This window comes from Sarcophilus harrisii, chromosome 5 (genome assembly GCF_902635505.1).
Source record: "Sarcophilus harrisii chromosome 5, mSarHar1.11, whole genome shotgun sequence".
Classification (NCBI taxonomy): Eukaryota; Metazoa; Chordata; class Mammalia; order Dasyuromorphia; family Dasyuridae; genus Sarcophilus; species Sarcophilus harrisii.
Window position 1 is genome coordinate 31,510,739 of NC_045430.1, and position 22,630 is coordinate 31,533,368.

Sequence of the window (22,630 nt, forward strand, 5' to 3'; positions counted from 1 at the left end):
CCTCATCACAGAAACTTGCTTCAAAGTCTTTTAAAAATTACTATTATTAACTGTATTTCCCTTCATTTTTTCTCTTTCACCCTGTCCATCCTAAAAATGTTTTGCCATTGATCACTCCAGCTCTCAATATTCCTTCCCTCTTTTATCATCCTCCCCCCTTTTACATATTCCATTCCCCTCCTATTTTCCTGCAGGATAAAATAGATTTTCATATCAATATTAAAAATGTAAGCTATTTCCCCATTGAACCAACTCTGATGAGAGTAAGATTCACCCACTTCCCCATCCTCCATATCTTCTCCTACAATGTAAAACCTTTTTCTTATCTCTTTTTTTATGGAAGATATGATTTCATTAAATTGATTACTATGGATCAAAATAGAGTAGGGGTCTAAATGAATTATTTCTCAAAGCTCAATTCACAAATATACATTATTTCTTCCTTTATTTAAGCCATGTAATTTTTCTTTAAACTCCCTAAGAATTCTTGAGTTGCCCTGGAAACTGGATCTTGATTCAGATTTGGCATTCTTGTAGATCCTATTGGAGAAGCTCACAAGATGTAGCTTGAAGCTTAGCAGTAACTGCGAGAAATGGTCATTGGGGGCAGCTAGTTGGTGCAGTAGATAAAGCACCAACTCTTAAGTCAGGAGGACCTGAGTTCAAATCTGGTCTCAGACACTAAACACTTTTTAGCTGTGTGACCCTGGGCAAGTCACTTAGCCCCAATTGCCTCAGGGAAAAAAAAAAAAGAAAATGGTCATTAGTCCAACTGAGTCTTAAGACTAAAGATTTTCCTGAGAATTTTGCAGTTATTGATTTGCCCATGTGATTTCATGGACAATATGTTTTGTAGAGAAGACTTGAATTCAAATTTTCCTGGAAGTCACTTAACCATACATTAATATGTGCAAAATATTTTGCAAAATTTAAATGTCAGTCGGTATGAATACATTTCAGATCAATGTTGATTTTGAAGCAATTCACTGTTATATTAAATTATAATATTTTATTAAGAAAAATTAAGTGTTCACATAATATGTTTATTTGACCCTCTGTAGTAAAAGTTGGTTTATAAGCTGTGATTATACTAATGTACATGGTAGTCTGTTTGCTTATGCTCCTATTGAGATCTATTTCCTAATTATGTACATTATTACTTTGGGTCTTACAACAAAATTAACCATGTCAATTATTTTATTTGCCCATTTGAGGAAATGTGAGCCATACTTGCATTTAAATCTACAATAAGATCCTTATTCATCTGATTGAGTTAGAGTTGAATCTTTCTTTTTGACTTTGAAGCTATGTCCCTAGAAAGCGTGTGAATATGCTCACTGGGGCATCACTCTGGATATCTGGAAAGTAAAGAATCCCTATATAGAAGAATCCATCGTCATTTTGAGGTGATGAACAAGAGGGAAATGGCCCTGGAACAGCACCTGAATGGAGGTCTTTACATATTTGCAAATCAGGTATAGAATAACACTATGACATTTCACTTATGAACCATTTGAACATATCAATTTTAGCTATAGAGATTTCCAACTCTTCCTGCATCTGAAATAACATTAAAATACTAAGAAGAATGAAATAAATGAGGACTAAGGAACTACAAATAATACACAAGATTCAAGAAATTTTTATAAATCTTGCAGACATCCACAGAAATTATTAAGAAACTTAAGACATTAGTTTAGTTTGACTATTAGTAGTTTACAGAAAATATATTGATCTAATATTTTTTCCAATGCAATCCCTTTTTGCCAGAGTAATTTTTGTTACCCCAAATATATGTGTAGAAAATATATAAAAATCAAATATATATGGCTAATAAATCAAATTTTGTGACCTCCACAAATATAATGCTATTAACAGAATCAAGCACTTATCATTATTAATTATATGCAAAAAGGCATATGAACTTTATTAGCAATATGCCTCATGTCTCATGTTTGCAATAAACATGGCTTCCACTCTAAGTAAATCTTACCATTTTTATTACCATTTTTGACAATATACCATTTTTCTTTCAAAAGAAAATCAATTTAGTAATCTACACTTTAAGACAATCAATTGCAAATATTAATAATTAAGCAACAGATAGTCTAAATACAAAATGACCAACAACTTATAGTGGGCAATAGAGAAAATAAAATGTCTGGAAACAAATATAATACAAAAACTGAAGGATGGACAGAAAGTATTATATGAAAACAGCTCCTACATTTTCTGTTGCAATTGAAACTTGTGAGGGATAGAAAATCCTATCCAAAAATGACCATTCAGAGACCTCTTGAAGTAAAAAGCAGAAAAGTTGTTTGTTTAATTAATTCTCACGAGAATGAGCAATTGTACCGTGAGGAGGGAAAGAGAGAGAGCTCATGGTAGAAGGGCTAAAGAACTCGGAGAAGATATACAGTTTTTATAGGTTTTAGTTACAAAGGATTACATCATAGATTGGGGGAACATCAAGAGATAGGTGCCCTCCCCCCTTAATTCATGCCCAAAACAGCAGATTCCCTGGTTCCGAGAGGAACCATATATCAGGCAATATACTTATGCAGGTCACAGAGACCCAGAGAAACTAAAATACAGAAAAGGAATTTAAACATTCTTGAAAGTTCTTCACTTTATCTCTACTCCAAACAACTCCTCCCTTATAATATGTAAGTGATTTTTATCATATTTTCTATGAAGAACTTACACATTGCTCAAAGTCAGTTAATAGGCTTACACATTGTTTATCAAGTTCACTGTCAGAATTATCTCCTTCTAGCACCCTCTGGCCTCTTTTCTGGAGAATCATCATTTTAATAGCATCCTCTGGATGCAATTTTGGTAGGGATCGTTGGACTATTCTGGTTATTAATGTAATTATACAGGGTAAACATAATGGTAACAATATAATACCACTGATTGCAATTAGTCCATACCATAAAAGTTGTTTCCACAGGTACCATCAACCCAGGACCACCAACTATTAGAAAAAGGGGATTTCCACACTTGTACAGGCACACGAACTATTCTGTGAATGCCTTTTGTAATTTCTTTTACCACCTGCCCATTATCATCAATTTGCATGCAACAAGTGGACAAGTTTAATTTTCCACAGACCCCTCCTTCCTCTGCTAGCAAATAATCTAAAACTAGTTGATGCTGTAAAACAGCTTCTTGTGTTTGAGTGGCTTGATCAGCTAGCAAATCAAGAGCCTGAGTAGTCTGGTTAGTTGTTATCTCCAGAACTGCTTGTAATCTAATTAGTGTATTTAACATGTTATATATATTGGTGTCCTATACCCCCAGCTTCCATCCCATTATAGTACTAGTAGTACCTGGCTTTGTACTATTTAACCTTAAACATCTCCATAAATCTCGGGGTGTTTGACAAGTTGGTTTCTTTCTAAATTCCTTCAAGCATTCTTCACTACCCTCTACTGCATGTTGATGAGTACATTTAATCACTGACCCATCATCACAAACAATATTTGTTTTATTCCATCTATTTTCATATTTACTACAATCTATAATATCTACCTTCTCTGGCCGGTGGGTAAAAGTCCATTCACATTTACTTTCTCCCATCCAAGGCCCTGTGCCTGTTTGATTTAAACAATGCCCTTCCTGGGACAGCATTAGTTAGTTTCCACTGATATTCCTCCTTATCTGACCAAAATCCTGTACCATCATGTACAATTGATCTATTACTCAATATCCAGGCTGTAAATAAAGGGACAGGTACTCAGGGCCATCGTGTGAGGTATCAGCAATAACCTGAATCGAGTTCTGGAAGCTGTTGCCATCCTTTAGTAAAGGATTAGGGATTGTTCCAACAAGGGGTAGTGTTATACATAGGGATAGAAGACACAATCCCCTTCTGTGTGTGTTTTGTTTGGCCCCCATTCTACCGAACAATAAGTCAGATTTCTGAGTCAAGTAACACTGTCCAACAGAAAATAATATCTAACACTGTTAGAAAAAGCCCTAGTATAGTACGCCAGATCAATACTGCTAGTAAGATTTTACATGCACAATTCATCAGGTCCTTTTTAACATTTGTCTCAGCTTGTTCTCTGGATTCAGTTTGGGAGTCCACACCCTTGGAGTGTTCACCGGTCCTTTAATTCTGGGATGCTGAGTCCACCCTCTTTCCTGTGTAGCACTGCTGTGCCTGATGTCAGGAGGATCTGGAACGGTCTTTCCCAGGCCGGGATCAGCTTGTCCTCCTTGCACGTCCGAACCAGGACCCAGTCTCCAGGCTGGAACTTGTGTACTGCAAAACCTAAGGGAGAAGTCTGAGCAATAATCCCTTTCAATTGTAAAGTCTTTAAATATTGTAATAAAGACATAACATATTTTCTCAAAAACAAATCCTTAGTCTCAAATATTGGGTCTAAGGAGTTGTTTTGCGTTTCCCTAGGATAAGGGTGACCACATAATTACTCACAGGGTGATCATCCCACATCCTTTTGAGGTTTTGTTCTAATCCTTAGCAAGGCAAGGAGAAGGCACTTAATCCAGGGCAATTGTGTCTCTAGGCCAATATAGTTAGCTGCCATTTAATTTCCTGATTCATGCTTTCTACTTTGCCTAATGAGGGTGGATGCCATGGGGTATGCAAATCCCAGGGTATTTCTAGAGCTTGGGCTATAGATGGGAGGACTCTAATCGTGAAATGAGTGCCTTGGTCTGAATCTATTCGTTCCACCAACCCATACCTCGGAATGATGTGTTCAAGAAGTATTTTTACAACCTCTGAGGCTGTTGCCCGGGCAAGGAGAAAGGCCTCCACTCATGAGGTCAGATGGTCCACTACGACCAACAGGTATTTGAGATGCCCCACAGATGGCAGTTCGGTGAAGTCCACCTGTATACATTGAAAAGGCCTGATACCAGGGGACCTTCCTTCTTTTCGGACTTGTCATTGGGCCGCCCTATTCGTCCTTTGACAGACAAGACAACCTCTAATAAGCTGTCGTGCTATTGTGTACAGGCCAGGTGCTACAAACTTAAATCAGCATCGCATCACACAGGTTCTGGACACCCCAATGACTAACCTTTGCAAAGCAGTCCTCCCTGCCATTTTCCAAAGATACTGCTTTTTCAGGAAAATGTATTGAATTTTTTCTAGGAGTGACCATAGAAGTATCAAGAATCTCATCATGACGGTGGCTCCAGAAAGGGACTTGTAGTAAATCTGTTGATTAAAAGTTTTACTCTTTAGTTTTTTATTCAGCAGTCTGGAATAGCTAGTTTTTCCCTAGTTCTGTTAACATTTCAAAGCTGATTAGTTATTAGCATTTTTTCCAATGGTTGGTGTTTTTTGTTAATGTCATTATAACTGTGACTAGTCCTTGACTAGTTTCTTCACTCCGAAAACAAAGTACTCAGGTTATAAAACTTTTTACATAATTGAACTATACAAATGATATAAAGAAATTGAATGAAGAACACTTTTCTTTTTTCAGAATGGTCTGGAGAAACTCAAAGCAAAACAAACCACAAAAGATATTTTCAAATCTCGGATTCCTTTCTAATCTGATTTTAAAGAAGCCATTAAAAGCATGTTGTTCTATAAATTCATATGAAATTTATTAGAGTTGCTTCAAGGATATCAGGTGGCATCCAAATCACTCAGGCCAAAAACAAAGGCGATGTTTCAGTTGAAGCCAAACAAACAAAAAAAGTCCTGAGGCTTTCAAATGAATACAAACCATAAAAAACCATCATTATCACAAAGATTTACCCATCCTCCCTTTTTTTTTTTTTAATTGAGAGTATCTTTTGGCTATACAATACTGTAATCTAAATCCCCATGTAATATATACATGTAATAACTCTCTTTTCTTTTTCAACCATTTCATCAATGAGCTTTTAATCTGCATAAAAAATTCAGAGGGTGGAACAGCAGGAATTGAGGGTCATGTTTTAATTTTCTGTATCTCACTAAGAAGGCCCAGAGTCCTACAGTCCTGGTTGGCACTATTAGGAGCAGAGTACTAACAATGTGGTGTGTATTGTTATGGTCTTATTATACATTTCCCCAAACATTTTAAGCCTTTTAGTCTTGTCATTTGGTGAAATGATAATGTTATTTTAATGTTCAAGATATCTAATTTCATCCTGTAAGGACTAAACTATACAAATTATAAAAAGAAATAATATGGCATTTAAATAAGAATAAAAAATAAATAATTTTCATTGGATTGTGGACTAAAAGAGATCTTAGAAGCCACCTAATCAAATAGCTTGATTTTAAAGATGAGGAAACTAAAGAACCAAGAAATTAAGTGACTTGTCCAAGGTCATATAGTTGTAAGCATGAAAGGCAAAATTTAAAGCCAGATTTTCTAACTCTGTAGTCAGGGTACCATTTTTCCAGTATGTTTCTTTGTATCTAGTTAATATTTTTAAAAATCAATATTTATAAAAGTATAATCTTTAGAATTAACCCCCATTTCTCAGTGAGGTCATAGATATGTTCATTAAGCTTATGTTCCAAATGGAAAACTATAAAAGTAATCCAACTTTAATTACTGTTTTCTTCCTGTTTGCATTTAGTATACCCATATTCTTGAGGAAAAAGAAGGTGTCTGCATTTTAGCTCTGCTTTATACTTTTTATGTGAGATTTTCATTTTGGAGACTTCAGCTTCCAGTTCTTGAATTCAATGATCCTTTTGTTGTTGTTATTTTCTTTTATTTGTTGTAAGCTGGGCTGGGTGCTTCTTTCTAAACAAATGGAAAACAAAGAACAAAGTTAACCAAAAAAATCCCTGAATCTTTCCTGAAAATTATAAGGTTTGTTTTCATATTCTGTTAGCTTTTATTTTAATTTCAGTCAGTAATTAAGAAAGCAATTCTGAATTCCTAAAAAAATTAGATTCTAACTTTGAAAAGACTTATGATCAAGGCTGAATAAATTTGAATTAAAAAACTTTCTATTGGATCTTAATTCACTAGTTTATATCCTAATTCTAATATATTAGATCATTATAAAAAATAATAGTTCTTTTAAAAAAGTAACTGTGGAATCCTCTGGGAATGTCTTCTTACAAATAACATTATTTGTTGAATTAAAAAAAAAACTCACCCTTCAATTTTTTTAATATTGTGCCAATTATTTTAAAAAATTTGATAGCATATATTGTTATTTTCACCCTGATTTCAAAAGTGACAAGGTAAAATAGGCACCAGGAGTGGCATATAGAAATTTGGGAAAGCAACAAGTTGTAAAATGAGTATCATATGAAAATGTCAAAATAAAGATTCAGTTCATGACATGGAACAAATATGACAAGACATCCATCACAGTTTACAAAGATGCTTTTTATTATGTGCATTAACAATGGAAAACATGAGTTCTCTTTTGGAACTCACAATTAAACAGGAGTAAGGAGCAATTAGAGGGAAGATGCTAAGAGGTACAGATTACCTCTAAGCGAACTTAGTCCTGGAAAAGATTCATCAAAAATCTTCATCATAAGCACATTTTTTACAGGGGAAATATAACGGTGGTGAATTCACACTATCTCAGGGGAGGAAGGCAAAGAAAGACAGGAACAAGGATATATACTGAGATATTGAAAGTGCCTTCAACGTACTAAGAAGTATATTGGATTCTCTGGAAGAGGTTGGATTCTCATTACAAGTATCTTAAAAATGTTAATCAGGGCAATCTAGACATATTATGGTTGCCTTACCTATAATAAGACAGTCTGGGAAACTAAGTTCCAGCATGAGTGTTTGAGCATTTTCTGACAAGGGGGAAGAATAAGCTGGTTTCAGAATTCACATCAAAAAGCTATTACTTTTTTTTTTTTTTAATGGTGAGACCAAACTTATAGAAACTGATAAGAAGGCAGAGGGGGAAATTTTTTATAAAAGAATTGTGGATTTAGAATAGGGAAACAAATCCTAAATTTCATTTACATGAAAATATTTTAAAAGCATAAAAATTAAAAAAGTAACATGCAACAATAGATAGACTTTTTCTATTTGTTCTTCAAACTCCTGCCTTGCTTGCGATTTAATCTCCAGTCTGCATTGTTCTACATGTCTGTGTTCTAGTTTAGGAATTTATAAATGATGCTGAAGATTAACTGATTCTTCTTCCAATTGTCTTTTATCCCTTTCCAGCATGACATTTTTCTTTTGCAAGCTTTTCATAGAAGATAACTCTTCATGAAAATTTCTAATCATTGATGCAATCCATATATTTTTTGAAGATATTTCTTCCATCTGTGGAATATGGTCTTCAATCTATTTCTATAAAATATCAGTTTAGCAAATTATACAAGTAAAAGAAAGGTCTTTCACAACTTAAATACTAATATTAAATTATTTGTAAATCAGTTGTAATAAAATGTATCATTATCCTTATCTTACAACTATAAAATATTTTTCCTAAAATGATTATACCTAATTTACAAATCCAAAACAAAGGTAAAGTTGAATAAAGAAACCATGAAATTACATTACTAGCTTTTATATAAAGTTAGTATAATTCACATTTAGTTCTTCTAGATTTTCTCATTTTGTCATGTTTTTTTTTTCTTCCTTCTCAACTCCTAGCATAGTGAGCAGATACCAAGAAAATTCATAATAGATGAATATCTAGAAATACTTCATAAGTTATGTTAGGTCTAAACCAAAAATAGATTTTAAAAAGAATTTGGGGGGAAAAGAGATTCTTTTTTTTTTAAATCATTTTAACACTTCTGGGAGTGGAGGCAAGAGGGCAGAGTAAAGAAAAGGAACTTTTCCCAGTTTCCCTTGAAAATCACATGAAATCATGCCTCTGAACAGAGTCTGATGGAATGAAACCACTCTCCAGTTCAAAATATATTGGAAAAACCTCAATAAAGATCAGTCTCACTGGGGTGAAAAGGGTATTCAGTCCATCTTAGACAGTGAGTGGGTCTTACCAGCAAATCAGCAACTCAAGAGTCTCAGTCCTGGTTTAGTAGAGAAGCAGTCTCCAGTTCCAGCTCAGAAGGGAAACTCTGGGGAAAGAGGGTGTTTCCTGAAAAGAATAAGCAAAGCTACCCCCCTGCAAATACAAGAGGCCCCTTTACTCAAAGGTACACAGGAAGCTTGAGAAAGTGCCCCTTTTGCCCCAGAAGCTGTGCTAAACCATAAGAGTTAGAAAAAGAAAAAATACCAAAAGAAAAGGAAAGAATGTGAGCAAGACACAGAAAAGAACCTTGACCATAGGAAGCTACTATGGTAACAGGGAGGGCCAACTTAGAGGAAAAATGTCCATAGAGGAAATCTCAAAGAGTGATATGAATTAGTTTCAAGCCAAAAGAGGCTTTGTGGAAATGCTCATAAAAGATTATAAAAGGCAAATAAGAAAGGTAAAATAAAAATGAGAAAAGAAATGAGAAGCATGCAAGACAGAGTCAATAACTAGAAAATGAAGGGAAAAAAAATTGACCACGAGAACAACTCCCTAAAAAATACAATTTTCCAAATGCAAAAAAAAAAAAAAAAAAAAAAAAAAAAAAAAAAAAAAAAAAAAAAAAAAAAAAAAAAAAAAAAAAAAATCCATTGAAGAAAACAGTATCTTCAAAATCGGAATTAATGGAAAAAGAAATAGAAAAGTTAACTAAAGAAAATCACACATTAAAAACCAGAATGGAGCAAAGGGAAGTTTATGATTCTATGTCACAGCAAAAATCAGTCAAACAAACTAAAAGGAATAAAAAACATGAAAGAAATTATGAAATACTTCATTGGAAAAACAGCTAACATGGAAAATAGATCCAGAAGAGACAATTTAAAAATTATTGACCTACCTAATAAGCCATGACCAAAAAAAGAGCCTGGATAGCATTCTTCAAGACATCATCAAGGAAAACTGCTCTGATATTCTAAAAAATCAGAGAGGGAAATACTTATTGAAAAATCCATCAATCATCTTCATAAAGAAATCCCACAAGAAAAACCCCAAGGAACATTGTTGCAAAATTCCAGACCTACAATCTCAAGGAAAAAATACTGCAAGCTGCCAGAGAAAAACAATTCAAATATCAAAGAGCAACAGTCAGGATTACCCATGATCTACAATACAAGTGTAGAAGCAGGATTACCCCTGCATCTACGATAAAGGAGAGAAGGCCTTGGAATATTCTGGAATGCAAAGGACCTAGGGTTGCAACCAAGAATTAACTACCCAGCAAGACTCAGCATCATTTTTCATAGGAGGTGATGTATCTTTAATAAAGTAAGAGACTTCTAATCATTTCTATTGAAAAAAGCCTAACTGAACAGAAAATTTGATCTACAAACACAATACTGAAGAGAAGCCTAGAAAGGTAAATAAACAGGGAAAATATATATATTTGAAAGTTAAACTGTTTATATCCCTAAATGGGAAAATGATATCTGTAACTCTTGAGAATTGTATCTATTATTGGAACAATTAGAAAGGGGCATCATATTGAAAAAGGGTGTAGTTGTGAATGGATGCTGATGTGATGGTATCAGAAAAAAAGACATTAATGGGTGGAAAAGAGCTGAACTGTGATAAGAGGAAAGAGGAGGTATAATAGGACAAATGAGATCACATGAAGAGATGCAAAAGACCTATTACAATCAAGGGAAGCAAGGGAGGGGGCTGAGCACTGTCTGAAACTTGATCTCATCAGTTTTGGCTCTAGAGAGAAAAATTAATCATTCATTTGAGTGTAGAAATCCATCTAACCTTATAAAGAAATAGGAGGAGAAAAAGGAAAGGAAAAGGGGGGGGGGGGGAGCAGGATAGAAGGGAGTACAGAAATACTAGGGAAAAAAGATAAGATAAGAGAGAAGGGATATAAGGAGATAAGGCTGTGGGTGGAGTAAGTAAAAAAAAAAAAGAACACTGATTCTATGGTGATACTTTACCAAGAAAGAAAGATAATTAGGCTAATTTGAATGTCATCATGATGAGATGTGCAATTACAGTGCCCAAAAAACCCCAATGTGCTTCTCATCTACAAAACTCTGGGGTAATAGCACCCATGGAATATATACTACATTTACCAGAGATTTTGTTATGTAGTTACCTTTTTCCTGCTCCCTGAGTGCTCAACAATATAAACCAACAATCTTAGGAGAATTTCTACCTATTTTCCTGTAGTTCCTTGAGTTAAGATGACTGACTGAACTAAGTGATAAATAAAAAAACATGACATGACTGAGTTCTAAACAGCACTACCTCAATAAATGTTGTTATATTGATAAGAACTGCAGGACAGCAAATTAATGATAGTAAAATAAAATGTTTTTAAGGAGTCAATTGTCATTATTAAAAAAGAATAATAAAGGGGTCAAAATAGCAATTCCTAGTTTGCACATGTGAAAAATTCACAAGGACATTCACTCTGCCAAAGAGTACATTTATTAGAAGAGTTTACAGAAAAAATGAAGAGCCACCAAGAAGAGTAAATGGAAATAAGATTCAGAAAAGCAACATAGTAAAGAAATGTATTTGGAAGATGCCATTAAAGGAATATGCCAAAAGCTATGCGTATACCATAGAGGAGTTAAGCAGTCTAACCAGAGTTAGGTACAGTAAGGAGAAAGACATCATTAAAAGATGATATGGGAAGGGAAAGAATACCTCATAGCATGCTTAGTCCTAAAAAGTAGTTGGCAAAAAATCTGTATCATAAGCACATCTTTTATATGGTAAATATAAACTTGGGATTTCTCAGGGGAAAGGGGGAAATACCACAAAAGAGTTGGGGAAGTAAAAGGTGTGCATTGAGCAATTGAAACTGTCCTAAAGAGATTCTAGGAAAACTTTGTTCCCATCAGGGCTCAACCAAACAGGGAGTTATCATATTTCAAAGATGCTAATCAAGGTAGTCTGGGCCCATCAAGTTTGCCTTAACTATGGTAATAAGACAGTCTGAAAAATTAAGTTTCCAAAATGAGCACTTTAGCATTTTCTAACAAGGGGGGAGTTTCAAAATTCATATCTATATTTCTACTAACTAGTTAAAACTTACATAGCACAAATGGTGTTTACATGTTATCTCATTTGAGCACTTATGCTTTTCAAAAGCTCTTTAGGACTTTCCCCCAACTTGTGGTGGTGTAAGGTATCAGAGTTGGAGGAAATGTCTCAATATCATAAAATACAACAATCTTTAAAAAGAAAATAAGCAGTAGATTTAGATGTACTCACTAATTTATTATTCTCTAAGCAGGAAGAAAAAAATTTTCCTTTCCTAAAATAGAAAAATATTGTACAGGAAATACTGCTCTAGAATGGTTTTAAGCCACCTATTGGTAGAATGAAATGAAAATCTAAGTATGAGAGTTCTTCCCTCTCTTAAATCAACTTAAGTCTTATCTTTATGGAATAAATCCTTAACTTTTAAATCTGTAGTACATTGTGAAGGGTTTTTTTTAATATTAGTATTGAACTGTTACTCTCTTCAAATTGTTTCTGCTTATTAAGCATCCTTTTGGGAGTTATTTTTCATTTTTAAGTTTATAGACGCAGAGTGTTGGAAGGGGCTCTATGGTTCTAAAATGGGGTTTTGATCTCATCTATTTCCCTTAGGGATCCCTCTGTCAGAAAGTTTTTTCTTCTCATCAAAATTAAATTTGTGTCTTTACAACTTTCATTCATGAGCAAATCAGATCTAATATTTCTCCTACTTGACAATGCTTTTAAATATTTAAGTTTATCAATATAGTGTAACACACACAATGTGCGTATGTATGTATGTATGTATATGCCTAAGTGTGTGTATTTATTATATACACATATATACCTGCATATTTTATTTGATATCAATTCTATAATGTGAAAAGAGAGAAAATGTCTATATTCAAAGTCACTGGAGCCCAAAATTTTCTTGGAGATGTACTGTCCCTAAGCGATGAGATCCAGGAAAAATAGAGAAAGCCTGATTATAATATTCCTTGATGCAAATTAGAAAGATCACACTGATGGGATGCACTTCCTGATGGAGGTCTTTGCAAATCCAACTTTACTGTAACCAATCAGAAAGTCAAGTTAGGTTGTCAAACCCTTAAGGTTAAATTTCCCCTATAAAGGATGCCCTCATGGTCTCTCCTAAAATCTCTTTTCAACCCACAATGCTCCATATCAGAGTAACTTTCTTCTCGCCCCTCCCCCATGTTTCATGGTATCTTCCTCATTATTATAGCTAACTCTTTTAGTGTGCTAAATTCTTTGCCAAAGAATTGCTTCAATTTCAAATGTCTTGAAAATTATGAGGATCACAGAGAATAAGATAACAGGTGCCTGAGGTCCTTTCTCAAACTTTCTCCAATTCCTTTAGAATGGACATATTATTCAAATGCTAAATGTACACTTACTAAAGAATGTAGAACTCATACAAATCTCACAAAGTGGTCATAAAAAGCAACACAAGGACACTTTTAAGCACTTTAGAATCAATTATATGGCATGGGAGACACTGGCACAGGACCACCCAGCATGGCATGCCCTCAATAGGAAAGGTACTATACTCTAGGAACAAAGCAGAATTGAAGTAGCCCAGAAGAAATGTGTGTGAGATGTACAAAGTTGGAGAAACCATCCCAAATGTTCATATGAACTATTTGTATCTGAGCTGAGGCAGACTATTAATCTGTTCAATTACAGTCAGAAACATTTGACTCAACATAGTGATGTACTTTTGGACTTCTTTGAGAATGAAGGACAATACCTACATACATAGCTTCCTAATCAATGATCTCCTCCCCTGCCTCCTTTTGATCTATTCCAAGAGTTCCACTGTGGTACTTGCCTTTTCCTTTTACCCCTTTCCTTGCTAACATTCTATATCTTGCTGTCCCAAATTGATTTCATATTTACCAGACTCGTGGTGTCTATTTTATTTCATTTTGTCTGTCACCTATTCTCATAAATAAAGACATCTTTTGGCAAAGATAATTTCATTATGATGTCTTCACATGTGCCTTATGCTTTCTATTTCAAACTAGGGATTGCTACTTTGATTTCATCACAAACTTGTCTACTGAGTCCCTTAGAGCAGTAAGATTTATGTGACTAGGCCTTAGAAAGAAAGACTTACTTTCTGAGCATGGAGTATTTATATCTTCCCATGGTTTCTGGTGTCCAAGGACCTACTATGTTTATAATTGTTTCAAAAGAAATATTTAAAGATAAGATAGTTTATATTTTCCAGTATTAAAGATTACCTCTTTTTTAAACTTATCCATTTGTTTATCCATATCAGAATGTGTTTGCTTCCATTCTTCTTGGGAAGCAACATCTCCTTCTTCATGTTCTCTGAATTTCTTCATTTTTGTTTTCCATAAATGTTTAACTTTAGAGGAAGGAACAGAATAATCGTGTCAAACTCTTTATCATTTAAATATGATGCATTTAAAAATATTATGCTTGGCTCACTGTCTTAAATTATGTTCAGTCACAGAAATGAAAAAAATCTAAAAAGAGTTTTTGAGGTTACAACTCAAATCTTGACAATATTTTGTTAAAAAATACAAATTAATTTCATCATTATTTTAAAAGATGTATATTCATTGTCAACTCTTCATTAATATTACATCATTATAGAATATTTCCCAAGTGATTTCTGATTAAGCTATAATATTTTTGGAAAATTACCTTGCCATGATATAAGCAGAAATTTAAATGATAAGTAAATTTATTTAAAAACAAAACATATCATGATGATGTTTTGTGCCTGTCTTACTTTAATCCTAGATCTGTATAATTAAATTGGTGAAATATCTAAATGCCTTTGCCTACAAAACATAAATGATCTCAATTAAAGTGATTAGAAAACAAAGTTGCATTTAAAATGTTGGTTAAATGGATGAAATATAGGCAGTCCCTAACTTGCAAAGTAAATTGAATCTCAAAAGTTACTTTGTAAATTGACTGGTTGGAATAGGAAATGCTTTTTCTCCTCTTAGAACTAGTGCTCTAAAAAGCAGTTCCTTATTAATACATAAAACCTTATTTAAACCATAACAAAGATAAATTACAGTCCTGGAAAATTCATGATGATTTGGAGACTTTCCTCTGCCACTGAAATGATAGCCTCTAGCCTGACCTTTGATAACTCGCAGTGATAACTTCTTACCTATTCAAGTTCAATCAAAAACCATTAAATGCTTTCCATTAAAGATTGCAATAGAATACATAATTTAGATAGGCCATAGTTTGTTCTCATACAATTAGAATAGAGGATACACATATAGATAATTATGATATACAACAAACTGTGAGAGCAATAGGGAAGCAACAGAAAGTTGGACGTAAAGTTTCATGTTAAGGCCATTCATCATCAATCACAGAGAACAGAGTAGGCCCTATAAAGGAATTGCATTTGATTAAGGTTGAATACAGAGGGGATGGGTGAGCATTACAGGCATAAGGCAGAAGTAGGAAAGTACAGAGAATGTTTTGAAGGACAGAGAACAATCCAGTTTCACTGGAGAGCTTAGTCTGTGTAAGAGGGAATAATATAATTTAAGTGTGAAAAGGCAGGATACTGTCACATTGTAAAGAGCCTTAAATACCAGGCCAAAAAGTTTTGCAGGTTCTAGCTCAAATATATCCTGACTAGAATCATGCTGATCCTACAAAGTCAGGAGAGAACTTTTCCTCCTCCAGTCTGCATTTTCTTTGGTACTTCCTCTAGTCAATTCTTATTAAAGCAACAATTATTTGAGTTCCTGCATTACCTTTTTTTTTTTTTTAAACTAGATTATAATCACTTTCAAACTAGATACTGTATAGTACTGATGTCTGAAGCTCTGGGGGCAAGCACAATATTTTAAACATAATAGATGTTTAATACTACTACTTTCTGAATGAATGGTAAAGAATTAATAAGTGAATAATAAAGGAAATAAATGAGGATGGAGAACTAGAAACCTTATAGAAATAATTTGTGTGCAGAAATAATATACTTAACAAGAGTCTGTCAAATGATGTATAATACAATACTGAACACAACATAGTTTAAGATACAGATGCTATATAGTATTTTACTATAACTTCAAAGACGTAGATAAGCAGCTTTTATTTTCAGCAATTTTGTGAAATAAAATGAACATGAAAAACCTCTTTGCTTACAATTATATGTACTATAATTATCCAAGTGTTAATGTATAAAATGAACTTGTATTTAGGATTTAATCTTCTTGGCTTCTGAATGTTTGGTTGAGACATTCTGGAAATGCAACCTGTGTAATAAATTATTTTCTTATGCTCTGTGAGTGCTATTTGTTACTCAAGATTATATGCCAGCTAAATGACTTGCCCCTTTTTCAACTTCCTTTCAAGGTTTACAACTTTTCCTTTTTCCAGTGTGTTTCTGTTTCATAAAAAGGAATAAATAGCCCATCTCATTTGGTTAATAGGCCCTGCACCTTGTTTGCTTCTTAGAATTTGCAACAATAAGAGTTTTAAGGAATGGCAGAAGGCACCAATAGGTTACAAGGCTTGTCCAGGATCACAAAGTCACATATGATATTTAAATTCATGTTCTCTGGACTCTGAGGTTGGCTTTTCTTTATTTCCATGAAATCTGGATTATCTCCCTGCTAGTTTACTGAAAATGTCTTCTCAAATAGCCCAAAAGTCCTACCCACACCCTAAAACTTTTCTCTCTAGTCCTTGACTTATCTCTGATTTGTCTTTATCTGATTTGTTATTTATCATCCTGTAAATTTTCCCTTCATACTATTTTTCTTTCCACTCCTATCTCATGGCTATCACCTCAGTCCAGCTTTATAACATCAGGGAGAGGATCATAAATTGAGAGATGAACACCTTAGTCTAATCTTTTCATTTTACAGATTAGGAAATAGGCACAGTCACCTTAAGTAACTTGCCTATAGTTTAATAAAAGCAAAGTAAAATAAAACAAAAACTTCTAAAGAGTCTTTCTGTTTTAGTTTTACCCCCACATATTATTTAGACTCAGACATGACTGAAATTATTGAACAATAATAAAGCTTTGCACAATGTAAATTGATCTAGGTTTATGATATTTATCTATCATTATATTTATATATACATACACATATATGTACATATATGCACATATTTATATTCATATAAATGTATAAAATATACATGTAGATATATGTGAAATATTTAATTCATAAACACACACACACATAAAACACATCCAAACACAAAAATGTGTAAACTGTATAAAAAGGACTTAGCTTTATGTAAGCTTCTCAGTGGCATTTCTCAAAATATCAATATCAATATCAATAGAAAATTTTAGCTTTATTACAACACCCATACCTATTGTACTGAACAATTCATTGTTACCAGTCCAGTATTCAGTACAATTATCACCTTCTCTAGAAGAGAAGAGAATCTTAAGACTATGCTTTTTCTTTTCATATCATTTCTTGTCCTCATGCTTGATGTCTTTAAAACATATGATAGCTTACAAATCTCTTGTGGATCATGAATTTTTATCTATCTGGTGGTACCTAGGAAAAACAGTCTCCATTCTCTATAAGCATACTCATTGCCCTTTTCTTGTATTCACACTTCATGCCTCTGCCTTTGGTTCCAATATAAATCTGAGTCTCTGGACTCTGGATTTATTTCCATGAAATCTGGATTATCTCCCCTGCTAGTTTACTGAAAATGTCTTCTCAAATAGCCCAAAAATCCTATCCACACCCTAAAACTTTTCTCTCTAGTCCTTGACTTATCTCTGATTTATCTTTATCTGATTTGTTATTTATCATCCCTGTAAATTTTCTCTTCATACTATTTTTCTTTCCACCCCTACATCATGACTTGTTTAATCCCTTCAACTCTGGCTACAATTACAAAAGAGATTCTAGTGTGACCCATATTTCTAATCCTTTTTTGCCAGAAGATATGGAAATGATTTGACATTACTCTCAAGTTACTAATATTCAAACAATCTCTGAGGTAGCTCCATTAAAATGTTTCTTGATAACACATTAAAAAGTTATCTTAGTCTGTAAATCATGTAAGTCTCCTAACCCTTTCCAACTTTCCCATTTCTATTTATATCTACATTTTTCCATTATCTTTAACCTTAAAATCTGTCATTTTCTTTGCTATCTGCAACCAAATAAATTACTACATACTGCTGAATCTTTTTTCTAAAATAAACAAGTTATTATTGAACCTTTCCTACTTCCACAATCACTCCACTTTATTTTATTACCTTACACCCTACTGAAACTACCTCTTTTTGCCTATAATGTACCTCTATTTGAATTAGTATTCCATAATGATCACAAAAAGCTTTCCTAAAAGACATTTTAATATATTACTATAGTGCCTCGAATGTTTGTGGCAGCCCTTTTTGTAGTGGCTAAAAACTGGAAACTGAATGGATGTCCATCAGTTGGAGAATGGCTGAATAAATTGTGGTATATGAATATTATGGAATATTACTGTTCTGTAAGAAATGACCAACAGGATAATTTCAGAAAGGCCTGGAGAGACTTACACGAACTGATGCTGAGTGAAATGAGCAGGACCAGGAGATCATTATATACTTCAACAACAATACTGTATGATGACCAGTTCTGATGGACCAGGCCATCCTCAGCAACGAGATCAACCAAATCATTTCTAATGGAGCAGTAATGAACTGAACCAGCTACGCCCAGAGAAAGAACTCTGGGAGATGACTAAAAACCATTACATTAAAATTCTAAATATTTCAAATAGATTAATAACACTCAATTTTTAATTGATTTTTAAATAGCTATGAGAAAATTATTTTGTGGATGCTTATAGCTCCAATTAAATTATAAGTACGTGATGGATGGAACTGAGTCGTCTTTGTTTCTAAGTTCCATATAATAAAAAAAATTGCACATGCTATATGTTTTATAAATGTGTGATAAAATGTTGAAGTAAAATATTAAAATATGACAACTATATAATGAAGAATTAGGAAATGATACTTTGAACTTTGAGATGCCTACTTTTTCCCCACTTCTACATGAGATCACAAAGCAATGTGCATTAATATTTACTGCATGTAACAGAAAATTTTCAAAAAAGTTTTTCAAACCAGATCTATATTTAAAAAGACTAAAAAATTCAGAATTACAATAAGATTATTATTCAAGTTATGATTTAACTTCCTCTGTTATATGTTAGTAATACTTTAAAGAAATGATCTCCATATCAATAACAAAGAGAGATGAGCTCAAAATTGGTCACAAATTAAAAATTTCCTTTTCAGGGTCAAATTGGCAAAATTACTCTGGGATCTTTTTTTCTGATTGTTCTAAAAATAGAACATTAGAGATGGTAATATACATTTCAAATAAGCACAGATATACATCCTATTTGAACCTTTAAAAGTTCTTTGTCTTCTTATAATTCTATAATAACTGGAAAAATATTTTAGCTTATGATTAATAATTCCATTTTCATTAATTTTATATGACAAATAAAAAATGTGACAAAAACTTGGTTTTAAATTAAATGAAAATTACCATGGCCTAAAATATTTTCCCCATATTCTTGTTTTAATTTACCTATAAGAACAGAACTGAGTTTTAGAACTTTGTTACTTGCTCTTCTTTACTTGTTTTATGTTTAACTTTATTCCTATCATATTTCATAGTATGAACATAAGATACTCTAATGATTATTCAAATCCTCTTTTTCCTTATTTTCAAAATCTTTTTCATCTTGACTTTCTACTTCATCTTCTGTATCTACATTGCTTCTTCCTCCTCCTCTTCCTCCTCTTTCTCATTTCTTCCTCTGTCATTTCATGTTCAGAATCTTCTAATTGTCCTTCCTCCCTACTTTCTAATTCTTCTTTCTGAGATTTCACACATGAATTGTCTGTACACATCAACATTTTATCTTCAATGTGTAAATTTCCCTGAATTTTCTTGTGATGTGACTTTTAGGGATTTCCATGTCTAGATCCTTAGAATCATTTAGCAAATATAATTACCTTTAGAATGTCCAGAAGAGTAGACTTCATAAGGGGAGACTTTGAAAAGTAGGCAGGCGAGGAATGATAGGATGAAGAGAGAACTGGCTTGAGATGTAGACTTAGGAATCTGTCATATCTTCTTTTTCACTATCTAACTGATTGTCTCCAAGAAAAGCTCTATCTTCTGTATTAACAGTGCTACTCTTTTCATCTCCTATATTAAAAACAAATAAAAGAGCACATGAACACTTCTATCATTTCAAGGCACAAAATTATATGAGTGGAAAGTCTTCAAATAGCTTACTGATTTTTTTTTTTCTGAGCAGCACTTATTTTGATTAAGTCGAATTTTGAGAGTTTCTGCCAAAAAAAAAAAAAAAAAAAAAAAAAGAAAAGAATAATGTGTATCAATAACATTTAATAGTTCATATTTCTTTTGAGGTTTGCTGTGGTGATGTCTTTAATCTGATCATTATATAGAAAATAAATTCTTTTGGGCTATTTTGTTTACCAAAAACTGATACACTAACACTTCATCATATTGTTGAAAAATACTAGGCTTTAGAATTTTTTAGTGTAAATTACTCATCATAAAGAAAGTTAAACTCATTGGTTTTAGATTCTTTATGTGTTTTGGAACAATAAAATTTAGTCTGCATTACTTTTTTGGTTAAAACTAAAAGGTAGGGAAACACCTTGATATATGTCTCAAGACTGGGGAAATCTGTTTGTATCAGGCTCCCTTTTTCTAGGTCTACTTGGTGGGTTCACTCATTCTTCTTGACACCTTCAGCAGGAAGAAATCAAAGTCTCCTGCCAACAAAATGCCACCAAACTGAAAATTACATGTTATAATAACTTCAGTTCACACAAGATCCTGAATACTTTCATTATACTACTGAAAAAAATGCTTAAAATGCAAACTGTATTATATTGTTTCAACTTTTTTGTGTTGTATATATGCACTTGGGATTTATTCTCTAAAAATTATCTGGTTCTAGGAAAAGTTGCAAAGGTCCAGTCTAATGATGGATATTTTATTTGTATTGTTTGTTTTTAAAGTCAATGTGTCATAGTGACCTCTTTGGCAGTTTTGAAAAACTATTGGCGCACTATTCAAAGAAATATTTTAAGTACATGAAAATTAATTAGAAATTTAAAAAATCATGCAACCTTTCCAAATGGGAACACCACAAGTTTTTGTTATATAACCTTAACTGTAACCTCACTGCTTCCAGATAATCCTACTTCACCTCCCTTATCAATTCATTATCCCACTCTCCACCACAGCTCTTCCAATACCTTTTCATCCTCTCTCAAACCTTCCATTGTTTCCTCCTCCCCCAAACTTGCTTCATATTTTATTGAAAAAAAAATGAAGCTATTTGGTGTGAGCTCTCTCATCTCTCCTCTTCCACATCTCCTATCACTTAGATGCCGTCTGTTCTTATCTCCTTCACCCTAACCTTGCATGATAAAATGGGTTTACACTTACCAAGTAAGCTGAGCTCTCTACTTGTTCAAATAATTCTGTGCCATTTCATCTCCTTCAACAGATTTGCTCCTCTCTCATAACTGTATCATTGATTTTTAATTTTTGCAATCTACTATATCATTCCCTATTTCCTGCAAAATGTCCATCTTGCCCACATGCAAAGTCCTCCCTAGATACTTTGATCACTGCTATCATATCTCTTCTGTCCTTTGTAGTGCCCTAAGTCACTGCCTATCATATGCCATCCTAACGCCTCCTTACTGCAAGCAGTCAGAAATGTAACCAAGTCTGTTATTATTAGAATTAGAATTAAAGCAACAAAATTGGAACCCAATGTTTACAAAATAAAGATAAATCATAAACCTCAAACTATCTACCAAAAGAAAAAAAGAAAGGAGATGGATATATCAAAAAAAATAATGGTTAGTGCATCAAAGCTGCAGTCACAGAGATCCAAGTTCAATTTCTGCCTCAGACACTTACTAGCTGTGTGATCCTGCAAGCCAAGTCACTTAATAACTATTTGCTTCAGTTTCCTCTTCTGTAAAATGGTAATGATAACAGTACTTAACTGCTTCAGGCTGTTATATGAATCAAATGAAGTAGCAATTGTATTGTGATTAGTACTGTGTCTACCATAGGATAAGTGCTATATAAATATTATTTACTATTAATTACATATAGTCCATTACTAATCCAAACCATTGACTTGGGCAGGGCGGGGGTGGGAGGGAATCATTCAACTCATACTTTTATGTGTAAGTTATTCTATTATATTCAATAGGAGATAAAAAGATGTTCTGCTTGGAAGGATTTATAAGATTCTTTCACCAATAACTGTGAAAAATATGGCATTAATGGACATCAAAAGAGAGAGAGAGCCTATTTCCACAAAGGAAAAGAGACAGAAATGAGATAAAGGAAGATTTCATTGAACTAAGTAACATTTGAACTAAGCCTTAATTCAAACATTAATCTATAATTTACAGGGTCAACAGGTAATTGGTTGAGAAAGACATTTCAGGATGAAGAAATTTTGAAGTCTTGGAGGTTGGAAAGTACAAGGAATAGTCAGAGAATAAAATTTCTATGATGCTTAGAATTTCTTTAGGCAAGCAATGAAAAGTTAGGTCTTAGATTTATACCTCATGGTGAGGCAATTGTGTTTAAGAGACTTGCCCAGCGTCACACAG

At 33.3% G+C, this 22,630-nt stretch overlaps 2 long non-coding RNA genes across 2 annotated transcripts in view; both read right to left on the reverse strand.

The window, feature by feature from the left end:
* Nucleotides 1-1,657: 1,657 nt before the first annotated feature.
* LOC116419281 lies at nt 1,658-6,868 on the reverse strand. The gene is made up of 3 exons (XR_004229544.1): nt 6,618-6,868; nt 5,058-5,197; nt 1,658-4,282 (listed from the first exon to the last, which is right to left on the reverse strand). It is a non-coding gene; the product is annotated as an uncharacterized LOC116419281 (long non-coding RNA).
* Nucleotides 6,869-9,835: 2,967 nt separating this feature from the next.
* The window catches only part of LOC116419297, a 30,220-nt gene continuing 17,425 nt past the window's right edge, over nt 9,836-22,630 (reverse strand). Inside the window, exons 4-7 of the long non-coding RNA XR_004229565.1 lie at nt 20,247-20,302; nt 19,961-20,156; nt 14,193-14,320; nt 9,836-9,874 (exon numbers count right to left, since the gene is read on the reverse strand). This is a non-coding gene — a long non-coding RNA (uncharacterized LOC116419297). The remainder of the gene's footprint in view (nt 9,875-14,192; nt 14,321-19,960; nt 20,157-20,246; nt 20,303-22,630) is intronic.